We start from the raw sequence: 11,982 nt of genomic DNA, 5'->3' as shown, positions 1-11,982 counted from the left end.
TGCCACACGTTCGTGGTGCCTCTCACTTCCTGACATCTGGTTCCAATCTGCACTCCCTTTACTGCCGTGAGAGCTCAAATGACCTCTCCTTACCTGAGTGAAGGTACCAAGCGAGCCACGGGGTTCCCACCTTCTTTCCCTCTCATGCCAGGCTTGCCCTCCATCCCATACCCACTACTGGGGATGCTGGGAAGTCAACAGGACCCTGGGCTGCATCAGCAGAGGGGTGGCACAGGGCAGGGAGGAGAGAGGATTAGATGAGATGTCATTGAGAAGTTTTTCAGTGAGGGGGCAGCGAGGCCATGACACTGCTGCCCAGGGAAATGTGAGTGCTCCATTCCTGGAGGTGCCCAAGGCCCCTGGGCAGACTGGTCCAGTGCCACATTTAGTGGTTGACAGCCCCGCCTGCATCAGTAGGGTTGGAATTAGATGATCTCTGAAATCCCTTCCAACCCAAGCCACTCTACGATGCCTCATCCTTAGAGACAATTTGAAGTCAGGCAGGACGGGGCTCTGAGAACCTGATGGGGCTGTGGGTGTCCCTGTTCAACGCAGGGACAGATGGCCTTTAGAGGTCCCTTCTGACTCAAACCATTCTATGGCAATTCTACAAAACAGTATTTCAGCTGCCATGAGATTTTCCACAACCTGTCCCTCCTTTCTGTAGGCTTCACCTTCTCTATCTATAGATAGAATTTTTTTTAATCTCTGGGTTCCTTCTTTGCTTCCCATCTGTGGCATCTCACTGTGGTTCTTAGATGCTCAGCTTCATGGGATCTATATAAATTAGAGAAGGGGTCAAACCCAGCACTACTTTGAGCATTACAAAGCCTCAATGGTCATCAGCAGACATAATATTAGCACACTTCTGTGGTGTGGAGGAGCAGGTCTTTTCCACAACCACCTTCCTGTTCAAAGCTCAAACACTACCACGCGTGCCCAAGTATGCAGTCTGTTCTTTTTGCATGGAAATAAGAGGAACACACAGGAAACCAAGGCATGGAGGCTCACTGAACCACATTTCTCAACTCCCTAACCATAAGGCTGTCTTTTGCCTTTTTTTTCTCCTTACTTTATCCCAAAATGCAACAGAGTCCAAACACTTCCTTCATCCCATAGAATCACCAAGGTTGGAGAAGACCTACAATGTCATCCAGCCCAACTGTCCACCTATCACCAATAGCTCTCTCTAAACCACATCCCTCAACACAACATCTCAGCATTCCTTGAACACCTCCAGGGTTGGTGGCTCCACCACCTCCCTGGGCAGCCCATTCCAGCACCTGACCATGAACTCTAGTTGTTATGCCACGGTCCAAAACCCAACCATTCCCTGCTGTTCTTAGTCTGTGAGTGACCACCATCCTGACCCTGCTCCTTCCAACCCAGATGCTCCTCCATGAAGCTGTGGCTCCAGTCTTGCCACATCCCATGTGGCTACGCAGAAAGCTCCACATCTCATTGAGCAGAGCTTTGATGTTCATGCACGCACACACAAAAAAAGCCCCATCCTTAGATAAATTCATCCCATGCAACCTCAGTCACAAACACTGATCCTGGAAGGTGGAACCCCTGAGCATACAAAACAGGATAGAAAATCCTCACCCAGCTGGAGACCAAAGTGGCATTCAGCATCCAGGAACTGAGTAAGATTATGTTCTCATTACACAGAGCAGTGGAGTCTGGCAGTCAGAGCAAGGTGCCATCAATCAGGGCTCCTGAGCTCCGTGTGCAACCACAAATTAACCCACTATCATGTTACTCAGCTGCTGTTTTGCAACAGTTATGGAGTGTCAGGCTGAGTACCGGCTCCAGCAAACGGTATTTGAGCTGGGTTTGCTCCTGGAAAGCTCTGCAGTGATCCTGACTCCTTTCCTTTAATTTGCACTTTTCTGTGAACAGAAAATGCCTTTACCACCTCATTCTCACCTCTGCCACTGGCTGTCCGGGCAGCCTTGGAGAAATCACATCAGCTCAGCTTCATTTTTCCATCTGGGCACTTGGGATGACTACAAAGCCCCACTTTCCTAACAAGGTGTTTCAAAATTCCCAGGTAAAAGGCACTGAAGAACCACCAAACTGCATGATATTGGTGTGTTTTGAGATTAATTAGATGCCAAATATAAATCCTGCCCAGAAACTGAAAAATGAAGTGTTGCAAAACTGGGGTGGTTTCAAGTTCTTCCTTTCTTTTTTTTTCTTCTTCTTTTTTCATTGCTGTCCTTAGGATTCCCTCTGTGCATGCATAGCCCAATTTGCCTGGGGAGTTCTGCCTGGGGCTCCTCTGGATCCCATCAGATCACAGCTCCCTGAGCCAGAAGTGGTAAATATATGCCCTGGGACAACCCATTCAGGATCCTCATATGCTTATGTTTTGAGTCACAGACAGACTTATAGACATCCTCACCCAGCCTGGGTTGGGGGCTGATTGAGGGCCAGCTATTCTGTATCAGCCTCATTTCCAGCTCTGGCTCCAGGGCCAGAAGAGAACACAGTGAGAGCAGGAGGAACTACAAGCAGGCTGCAATCTTGATTTACCCAACAGAGAAATGAGCAGAGAGGAAGAGCTGGAAAGCTTCAGGACTGGCCGTGGTGCAGAAGTGCAGCCTGTGCATGCCAAAGCAACCTCTTGGAGCAACCTTCTGCATTGCCTCTGCACGTAGGCTGCTGCTGGAGCAGCTGCCAAGTGGCTGCAGTGCTGGCCAGGTGACTCACAGCACTGCATCCCACGCTGCTCTGCCAGCCAAAGCCATGGCCAATGCCATCACCCTGCTGCCTGGTGTGGCTGCCAGCCCGGCTGCCCTTTGGCACAGCTGGCAGTGATGCTTCTGCAGCATCTGCAATGGAGTGTGGATATTTTGGGGTACGGAGCAGAGGGGGAATAATGTGGCAAGGAGAGCAAGGTTGCTTCTGGGAGGATGCAGGAGGGTTGTGCTGCTCAGCAGAGCAGTGGACAAGGGGTGGTTGCCTGCAGAGGGCAGCAGGGGAGCACGGCCAAGCACTGTGCTCATGTCCAACCCTGGACCACAGCTCCCATGGCTCTTGGTTGGCTAAAAATAGGATTGGGGGCACTAGACACCTCTGTCCCATTCAGCAACCTCCAAAAACATCGAGAAGAGCATTGTGAAAAATACCTCTCCAGCATATAGATCCTGGGGACATCCACACCCTAAAACACCGAGCACAGCTGGGACACATCTGTGCTCCCCAGCAAACACGGGCTGCACGCAAGCAAGAAATGCCAGAACCTCTTTAGTGCAAATCCACCACAGGACACCAGCGTGGCATTGTCACCCCCAAAGCAGACACTAAGCAGGAGGAAATTCCACTTCAACCTCTGACTTAGCCCGTATCAGCACGTGCTATCTGCTGCTGAAAGCAGCCATTCCCTCCCAAAGCCAACTACTGCCCAGTGCCATCATATGGAGTTGTTGCTCAGTCCCTGCCAGACATCCAGAGCGAGCCCAGCACATGCACACGAACACATGCATGCATTAAGCTGCCTGTACAGCTCCCACCAGGTCCCTGCCTGCTGTATATACACCAGCAATTCAGTGTCACAAACACTGTGTCACACACATGGACACAGTCCACTCCCACTGCAGGCACAGGAGGTGGAAAGCTAAGTCCAAGGAAGGATCTGGCACATGAGACCAGACCCAGTGAATGTTTGGCTAGATTGGACCCCAGGCTCCAGGAAAATGTTGGTGGATTTATTTATCACAGCCGTGCTGAGCTTTTGTAACTCCCAGCCCAAGTGAAAGAGAAAATCCACCCTAGCAGATAAAGGTTACAGATGTGCCATCCTCAGCCCTTCCTGCTGGGAGTTCAGCTGGTTGTAAGCTCCAGGCAATTCTCTGCTTTGCAGCAAGGAGGTTTTTGTAGCAAGCCTGTGCAAGGAATTGTAGGATCATTAAGGTTGGGAGCACAAAAAAAAAAAGGGACCAGTGTGCATGGTCAGATGAGTTTGTGGTCATCACATGCCCTGGGATTTATAAGGGAGGACAAAAGCAGATCATATTTACAATAGCCCATAAGATATAGAGAAAATAGTTTCGGACTACAATAAAGGAGATTTAGTTTGGATCTAAGAAAAGTGTTTTACAGTAAGGGCAGAGCAGCACTGGCACAGGATGCCCAGAGAGGCAGTGCGTGCCCCACTCCTGGAGACACCCAAGGTCAGTCTATGTGGGCACCTGATGAAGCTGTGAGTGTCCCTGTTCACTGCAGGAGAGTTGGACAAGGCAGCCTTAGAAGGTCCCTTCTAATTCAAACCACTCTACGATGTCCATTTCCACAGGACAAGTCTCCAATGTGTTATCATCACCTCTCTGACATATACAGAAGGAAGCTGCATTCAGGCTCTTCCCTTAAACTTTCACTGTCCTGATAGAAACTACTGATGGATGGATAGATGCCCTCCACTAATGCAGATATTTGGCTTCACCACTTGCATTAACTCCTGAGGCTGAGCCATTCCCATAAACAGATCCATAAAAACACACATAGCCCACACATCCTTCTCTTTCCAACTACACTGCTCAGCTAGACCTGGGATATTTTCCCAGCTCGCTGGTAGCACCCAGAGAGTAAATAAACCACAAACTGCAGAGTGAGAGCACTCCTCAGAGTCACACTGCAGGGACGGACAGTACTTCCAAACTGGGCAGCCTGAAGAGCCCAACTGGTATTTTAGGGCCATGGAAACACCACAGCAAGCTGGTTTGTTTGGGTGTCTGCCTCAAGAGCCAACCACGTCTGATGTCTGGTTCCCCCTCTTTTAATAGAGCAACTACCTGACTCCTTGCAACTGTCCACCAAGCTGCCAGCCCCACTGCAGGGCTCTTCTGCACACCACAGCTGTCCCCATTTACCTACTACTTTTTCCTCTCTCCCAATTGGATGTGGTGGCCCAACCAAGTCATCTCCAGATACAAGAAGGAGATTAACATCCAATTATTCTATCATTGGTTCAGCCACACCAAGTTTAACCTTTGCTGCCCAGAGTGTGTGCCCCATCCCTGGAGGTGTCTGTGGCCATGGATGGGGCCCTGGGTTGCCTGATATCCCCCATGTCAGGGCTTGGGGCTGGATAGGCTTAAGAATCCCGTCCAACCCAAGCCATACTGTGATACTGTAATCACTTCCAACCACAGGAGCGAGGTCTCAGCAATCTCTCCTGGATTTCCAGCAGCTCAGGTGAATCAAGCCCAGTCTGCTTTTCTTACAACTCAAGAGAAACAAATTAGATTTGTCAAATCCATCTTTTTTTTCCATAATATTAAAAATAAAAAAGAAAAAGACCTCTAAGATCTCCAAGCTAAACCCCAACCCATCCCACTATGCCCACTGACCATGTTCCTCAGTGCCACATCTCAGTGGTTCTTGAACACCTCCAGGGGCAGTGTCTCCACCACTCCCTGAGCAGCCTGTGCCAGTGCCCAGCCACTCTTTCTGAGAAGAAATTTTCCCTAATACTGGACTTTACCCCTGGTGCAAGTAGAGCCATCACTTCTCATTCTCTTGCTGTTACCTGTGAGCAAAAGTCAGCACCACTTCACTCCAATCTCCTATCAGGGTGTTGTACAGAGCCATAATGTCCATAAAGATCTTCCTTTCCTCCAGACCAAAAAATCCCTCAAGTTCCCCCAGCCACTCCCCATAAAACTTGCCTTCCAGACCCTTCGTGGGTTCACTGTCCTTCTCTGGACACTCTCCAGGGAGAGATAACAATGAATTTGAAGCAGTACAAATTGCAATGACAGCAAGGCAGTACAAGGAGCTCTTGGTAGCCTGAACCCATCCAAGTAATGGGTTTTTTCCTACATCTGCCTCCCCAAAGACAGTCTCCAAACAGGGACTTGAGGGCCAAAGAGGCATAGTTACCCAATGGCAAGTCCTACAGTAAGGGTGTGAGAGAAAGAGGCAAACAAAATCCATAGTGGCTTATGAATGAAGACACTTCTAAAGGAAACGAGCTCTCCTTGGTGATTTCTCCACCAATGAGGCAGGTAAGGAAAACTTGGGCATTTTTTTGTGTCTCATATTTTTTAAATGAGTGTGCACAAATAAATGACTGTGGGAAAGCACAAAGGAGTGATTTGGAGGCTGAATCCGGATTCTTTGCAGCAGAAATCCATCAGCTCAATAATTTCACCTTAGCTTATCAAAAAAAAGAAGAAATCTGAGAGCTGGTTGGGTTATGTCACCTAAACCTCTTCAGGAGAAGGAAACTATGGGTCCTAAGGGGCTCTTGAACTGGTGGCAAAAGACTGAACAAGAATCGATAGCTGAGAGTCAGACAAATTGCAATTGGAAATAAATAGTGAGGGTGGTCACACAGACAAACCAAGTGAAGTGGTGGATTCGTGCTGCCTGATTTCTTCAAGATGAGATCCTTTCCTGGAAGTCATTCTGAACTCACATGGCAGGACACAACACACTGGGCAGAAGAAAGATATGTAAGGACTGTATTGAGCAGATGAGACGGGAATGATGTAATGTCCTTTCTTAGCCATAAACTTGATGAATTGAGAAATCAGTGGAAGTTGGCAGACACATTCCCCCAGTCTGCTCCCACACACGCCTGGCTTAATAAAACTATCTCACTAATTTTCTGTGACAGCAGTACTTTCAGGGGCAGACATTGCCCAAATGATAAAGAAAGCCCTCTAACATACCCCAATCACCTCAGAAATCAGTGTGACATCCCAAGGGAGACCTAAGGAACCCAACCGAGATCCAAAATTATTCCTCTCTCTGCAAAGAAAGCAGAAATCAGAGCAAAGTAAATTAAAAGGCGAGACGCATCAGCATCATCTTGGCCAACATATCCAAAACAAACATTTCTATTATTTCAGGTAAAACAGTGGTTATTTCAGAAGCTTGCAACACCGAAGATGGGCTCCTCACTCCCATGGAGCCCATGAATACTGGGGAGGGAACAGCTACACTGCAGAACTGAGCAAAGCTGCTTCCCCAGATAACAAAAAGAAATTCTAGAAAATAGCTTTTATGTATATATAAATTAGTTTGGGTCTTATCTCTGGCTGGTTTGTCATCACAAACATCACAGGATTTGCAGTTTAAGGAGGTTTTTGGTGGGAGGAGGATACAGAGCCGAAAGGTGGCAGTTGCTTGCAACTTTCAGACCAAAACTTGTATCACGTATAATATGTTCTGAAATCCTTATCATAGAATCATAAAGGTTGGAAAAGATCTCTAAGATCATCTTGTCCAACAGTCAACCCTTAACAAGGCATGATTTCTTGCTTGCCTATAGCATAGGGATGACTCCTGTCAAGCAACAAGACCAGATGAACAAGTCTTGCAGATGAATTTATGGTACCCCATAAAGAATGGAAATTAATATCAGCTCCCAGTAATTCTGGAATAATTCCTCAAGAGCAGGTTGCTTTTCTTTCTGCTGTGCTGCCTGTCTTCAGAAGTGCTGAGAACTAATTGCAAGTTCTTCTACATCAGCTGAAAACATACTGCTCTGATATTCTGTGCATTTTAAGTAGAAACATACGTGATGAAAGCAAACGCACAAACTGTCAGTGGATTAATATAAATAAAAAGCTCAGGAAACAGCCTTAGAAGAGGCTTGAAAATACATTCCCACCCCTCCCAAATTTTCTTAGCTTGAAAGTAGAAACAAATCCCATCCTGTGTTTCACTTGTGGGTTCAGGATCACAACATCTGAGTCTTGCTCTATAGACTTGGAGAGTCAGTTGTCACCAGAGAGGGATGTTAATGCATATAACACAAGGCACAGGAAGGCCTGACCCAAATTTCTGCCAGGATGTCACCAGTTATGGTGGTTTTGCCTCTTCCAGGACACGGTCCATCCCGTTTCAGATGAGTACATGCAGGAGCAGGGAACTTCTGGGACATTCCACGGGACAGAGAATTCATTTTCTGAGCAAGCTGATTGAGTTAACTTACTTGCTCCAGATTTACCCACCAGGCCACTCCACTGTTCCTTTGAGTGTATCCACCCAGAGATTAGCATCCAGCAGAGGAAATGTTCTGCTTTATTAATAGATGCAATAATGTCTGTCTTAATGAGACTCCTGTAAAAGCAATTCTAATTCTCAAGGGGTTCTGTTTTTGAATAAATTTCAGTAGAAGAAGCTAGAAGGCTCAGACCAGCCAGGGACAGAGCTGCTGCTGCTGCAGTGTCCTGTTTTTCCTCTATTTTCGTTGGATCTCAGGGGAACTTGATGTACATGATTTGTGAATGATGTGCCAGGCATTTCTGCTTTTTTTTTTTTTTTTTGAGGAAGACAACAACGACCACATTCTGAAGTTGAGTTTTCTTGGCTTTACACATCTCCATACTCAGCTCCAAATCAAACCTTAGTCTCAGGGAATCACTGAAGTGGGGAAAAAGACACTAAATCCTTTTCTGCTCATCACCACCGTACCCACTGAACCTTGTCGGCCATCACCACTCCCTCAGCATCCTATCCCATATCCATCCTTCCCTAAAATGCTTTACAGGCCACAAGACCAAGAGACCTTTGAAAAGGCTCCAGTAAAGGACAAATCCAACTGAAGGAGCCAACAGGTGGGAGAGCATCTTCACCAGAGGGACCACAGAGTAAGGAGGCCAGGACCTCCCTAACCAACACACAGCCTCAACCTGAGGGCAAGCCAGAAAAAAACCACAAAACAAACAAACAGAAAAACCTGGTTCTGTCATAGAATCATAAAGGTTAGAGAAGACTTTTAAAATCATCTAGTCCAACCATCAACTGGTGCACCAGTCTACACCTGATCTGTTTCTTTCAACCTTTCCCTTGACATCAGGCCACGCACAGAGTTGGACATGTGGCAAGGTGGAGCCCTATAGGCACTCTGACACTTTAGGAGCACCCAAAAAGAACATCTGTGTCTGTTTGGGTTTGCTCAATGCAACTTACCACCATCATCACACAAAAGCGCATCCAAAAAACAATTTTTCCCTACTGAGCAAAATGAATCTGTGTAGTCATAATTAGACAAATATTGTTAAAGGAAAAGCTATACGTGAATGTAGACTAAACACAGCCCTTATGCCAGATAAAACTGTGTTCATTACACTGAAAGAGGAACTGTTCATGCCATAACAAATGGTCAAACATGATACTTCAGAACAAATATACATATGTACTCCATCTATATTTATAATGCTGAAAAAGCATATAACAGCCTGATCTAGCTTCCAACACAGTCACAAGAAAGACAAGCTTTGATTTTACTGAGTGTTGGAGGAGGGCATGAAGTAGTAACATGACCTGGAGGACGCAGGTAAGGTCAGCTGGATGCTGGTCTTAAACTGTTAAAAAGAAATATTCTTAGTGTGAGTGAATTGACTGTTCAAGCTGTTTCCTGAAACACTTAGGAAACATTTGGTTTCTTGCAGCCCATACTCCCCAGCATCAGTAAGACATTCAGGGGCATGTTCAAACTTAATTTGATTTCACAGACTCGTAGAATCGTTGAGGTTGGAAAAAGACCAATACTCTTGTCCAACCATGGACTCATCCCCACCATGCACACTGAATCAAGTCCCTTGTATCAACTTTCCAAAGTCACAATTGGGTAATTGAGAAAGGTCTCCACTGCAAGAGAAATGGAGATGTGGCACCTTCAGCAGATCTAGAGCAAAAACCTCCCCCTTCTTCAGCCCCCTACAAGATGAAATGCAAAAGCATTCATTTAATAATTTAAAGGAGAAACTGGTTAATGAAGGAAACACTGATAGCTGTGCTCTTGAAACAGAACTGTGCAATCTGGGCTGATTTCCACCAGGGAAAATAAGACATTAGTGAATAAAATACACGTTTCCAAGCATGCTGCTACTCAGCCCTTCCAGTCTTCCTTGTCCCTGAGAAGCTCAGGCCACTATAGAAGGGCCACATCTCAACTGATGAACTCAGCAACCCCCTCAAATCACCCAAGGTGAACCAGAAAGAAGCTCCTCAGGGCTGTGCTACCTAAACCCATTGGTCAGTTTTACATCTCTGACTTGCAGGTAGTTTACAAGAAAACACATTCACAGACACTGGAAATCTGAGGCAACCTCACATCTTCCCTGCTCTTTCTCACTTTTTTTTTTTTTTTGCACAAACTTATATCGTTTGTATTTTATCACATCAAAACTGCACATCAGCGGTTTAATCAGCAATTGGGAGGATGCTATAAATCAGAATTCGGGCGCAGTCACCTGTTGTAAAGCAAAGCTTTCATTTCCAGCTGGGATAAACTGGAAATCTCTCCCGTGCAAATGAGGAGGGAGACCTTCAGAAAGAAATATTTGCCAGAAAGCTGCTTGCTGTTCATTCACTTTACACCCTCTTTGCTGTCACAGTCAATCATTTTAAAACGCAAAGACCGGGCATTTATAAGACAGCAAGGCTATCCAGGCACTATAATTTCCAATTGCAACATCTGGGTGGAGGCAGCAAAATTTATGCTTGGGGTTCCCAGCCTGTTCCTGTTGGGATGCTGGCAGGGGGATGATGCACACAGCATATCAAGCTCTGTTTCACCAGAAGTGCCTCAGGCTGGTGCCTGAAGCCTCCAACAAATGGAGAGAAGCCAAATGAACCCCAAGACATCGCCTTAAGAAGTTTAAAATGTCAGCAGAGACCAGAACTGCGGACATCTGCAATTATTTGTGAGAAAGAGATGCCAAGGAGCCACCCAAACCGCCTGGACTCCCGTTGCTTCCTCACATCTCTCCCAGTTGTGATAATTCCTGTAGATTTCAGTTACACTCCACAGTTTTATATGGCCATTTTTGACTCACCATCCCCTTGCAAGGACCTGAGCATCCAGCTTGCTCCTGACTCCCCCGACTGAAACCAAGGGGAGCATCCTCCTTCAGCATCTCGGAGCACGTTGCAAGAAGCGCTTCTCTGAGGCCGTGTTAAGATGAAAAAGAGGGGAAAAAAGTAAAAAGGAAAGGAAAAAAAAAAGGTCGAGGGATCATAAAGCATCACATATGTATATATATACGTTCACACACCTTTTCCACGCTCAAACACAGGCTTTAAAAGGTAACTTTCTGAGAGCTCAGCTGAAGTTACAAGCGCCATAAATAAAATAAATTCAAAAATGTCTATAATAATAAAGAATCGAGTAAATAAATAGAAGCTAAGGGGGAACTGCGGTAGAAATCCCAAAACGAAAAGGATCGAAGGAAATGACCTTCCCTGCTATTAAAAAGGTGGCAGACGGGTATTGTAACTGCCTCGTGGGGTAGGAAGGGAACGGAGAAGACAACGTTGACCCACTCTGCTCATGGGTGGGGGCAGATGGGGGACAGGATGAGCAGAGACACAGCAAGACCAGGAGGGAGGAACGAGCAGGAACGGAGCCTCGCAGCCTCTGGGTGCAATAAAGGGGCACGGGATGGAGCCGCACAGTCACGTTTTGCAGCCAGCTGCCGAGGATTCATTAATTCCTCCTGCTCTCAGTCGCCTTTTAGGAAGAAGACGACCCATACAGAAGCTAATTGCTTTAATAATCACTTAACGACTCGCTAAGCGTTCCCAGCTTGTCCCATCTCCACCCCGGGACAGATGCAGCTTCCACTCCCACCACGAGCTGTAGGTTTCACACCTTATGCAGAGCACTGGGTGCCACCAACCAGAATTGCTAAACCAGGAGATGCTAGGTTTGCTGAAGAGCTGGTTCCGAGAGCAGACAATGGAAGCATTCAGGTTGGAAAAGACCTCTGAGACCATCAAGGCCAGCCATCAACCTGTTACCACCGTGCCTGCTAAATCATGGAGTCATTAGCCTGGAAAAGATCTCTCCTCAATCCATCCCACCGTGCCCACTGACCATGTCCCTCAGAGCCACATCTCCACAGCTCTGAAACACCTCCAGGGATGGTGACACCATCACTCTCTGGGCAGCTGTGCCAGTGCCTGACCACTCTTTCTGAGAAGAGATTCTTCCTAATATCCAACCTGAATTGATCTGAA

Source organism: Cyrtonyx montezumae, unplaced genomic scaffold (assembly GCF_038088225.1).
Source record: "Cyrtonyx montezumae isolate F1298 unplaced genomic scaffold, pur_monq_1.0 scaffold_2, whole genome shotgun sequence".
Lineage (NCBI taxonomy): Eukaryota > Metazoa > Chordata > Aves > Galliformes > Odontophoridae > Cyrtonyx > Cyrtonyx montezumae.
Note: the sequence above shows the minus strand (reverse complement) of the source record.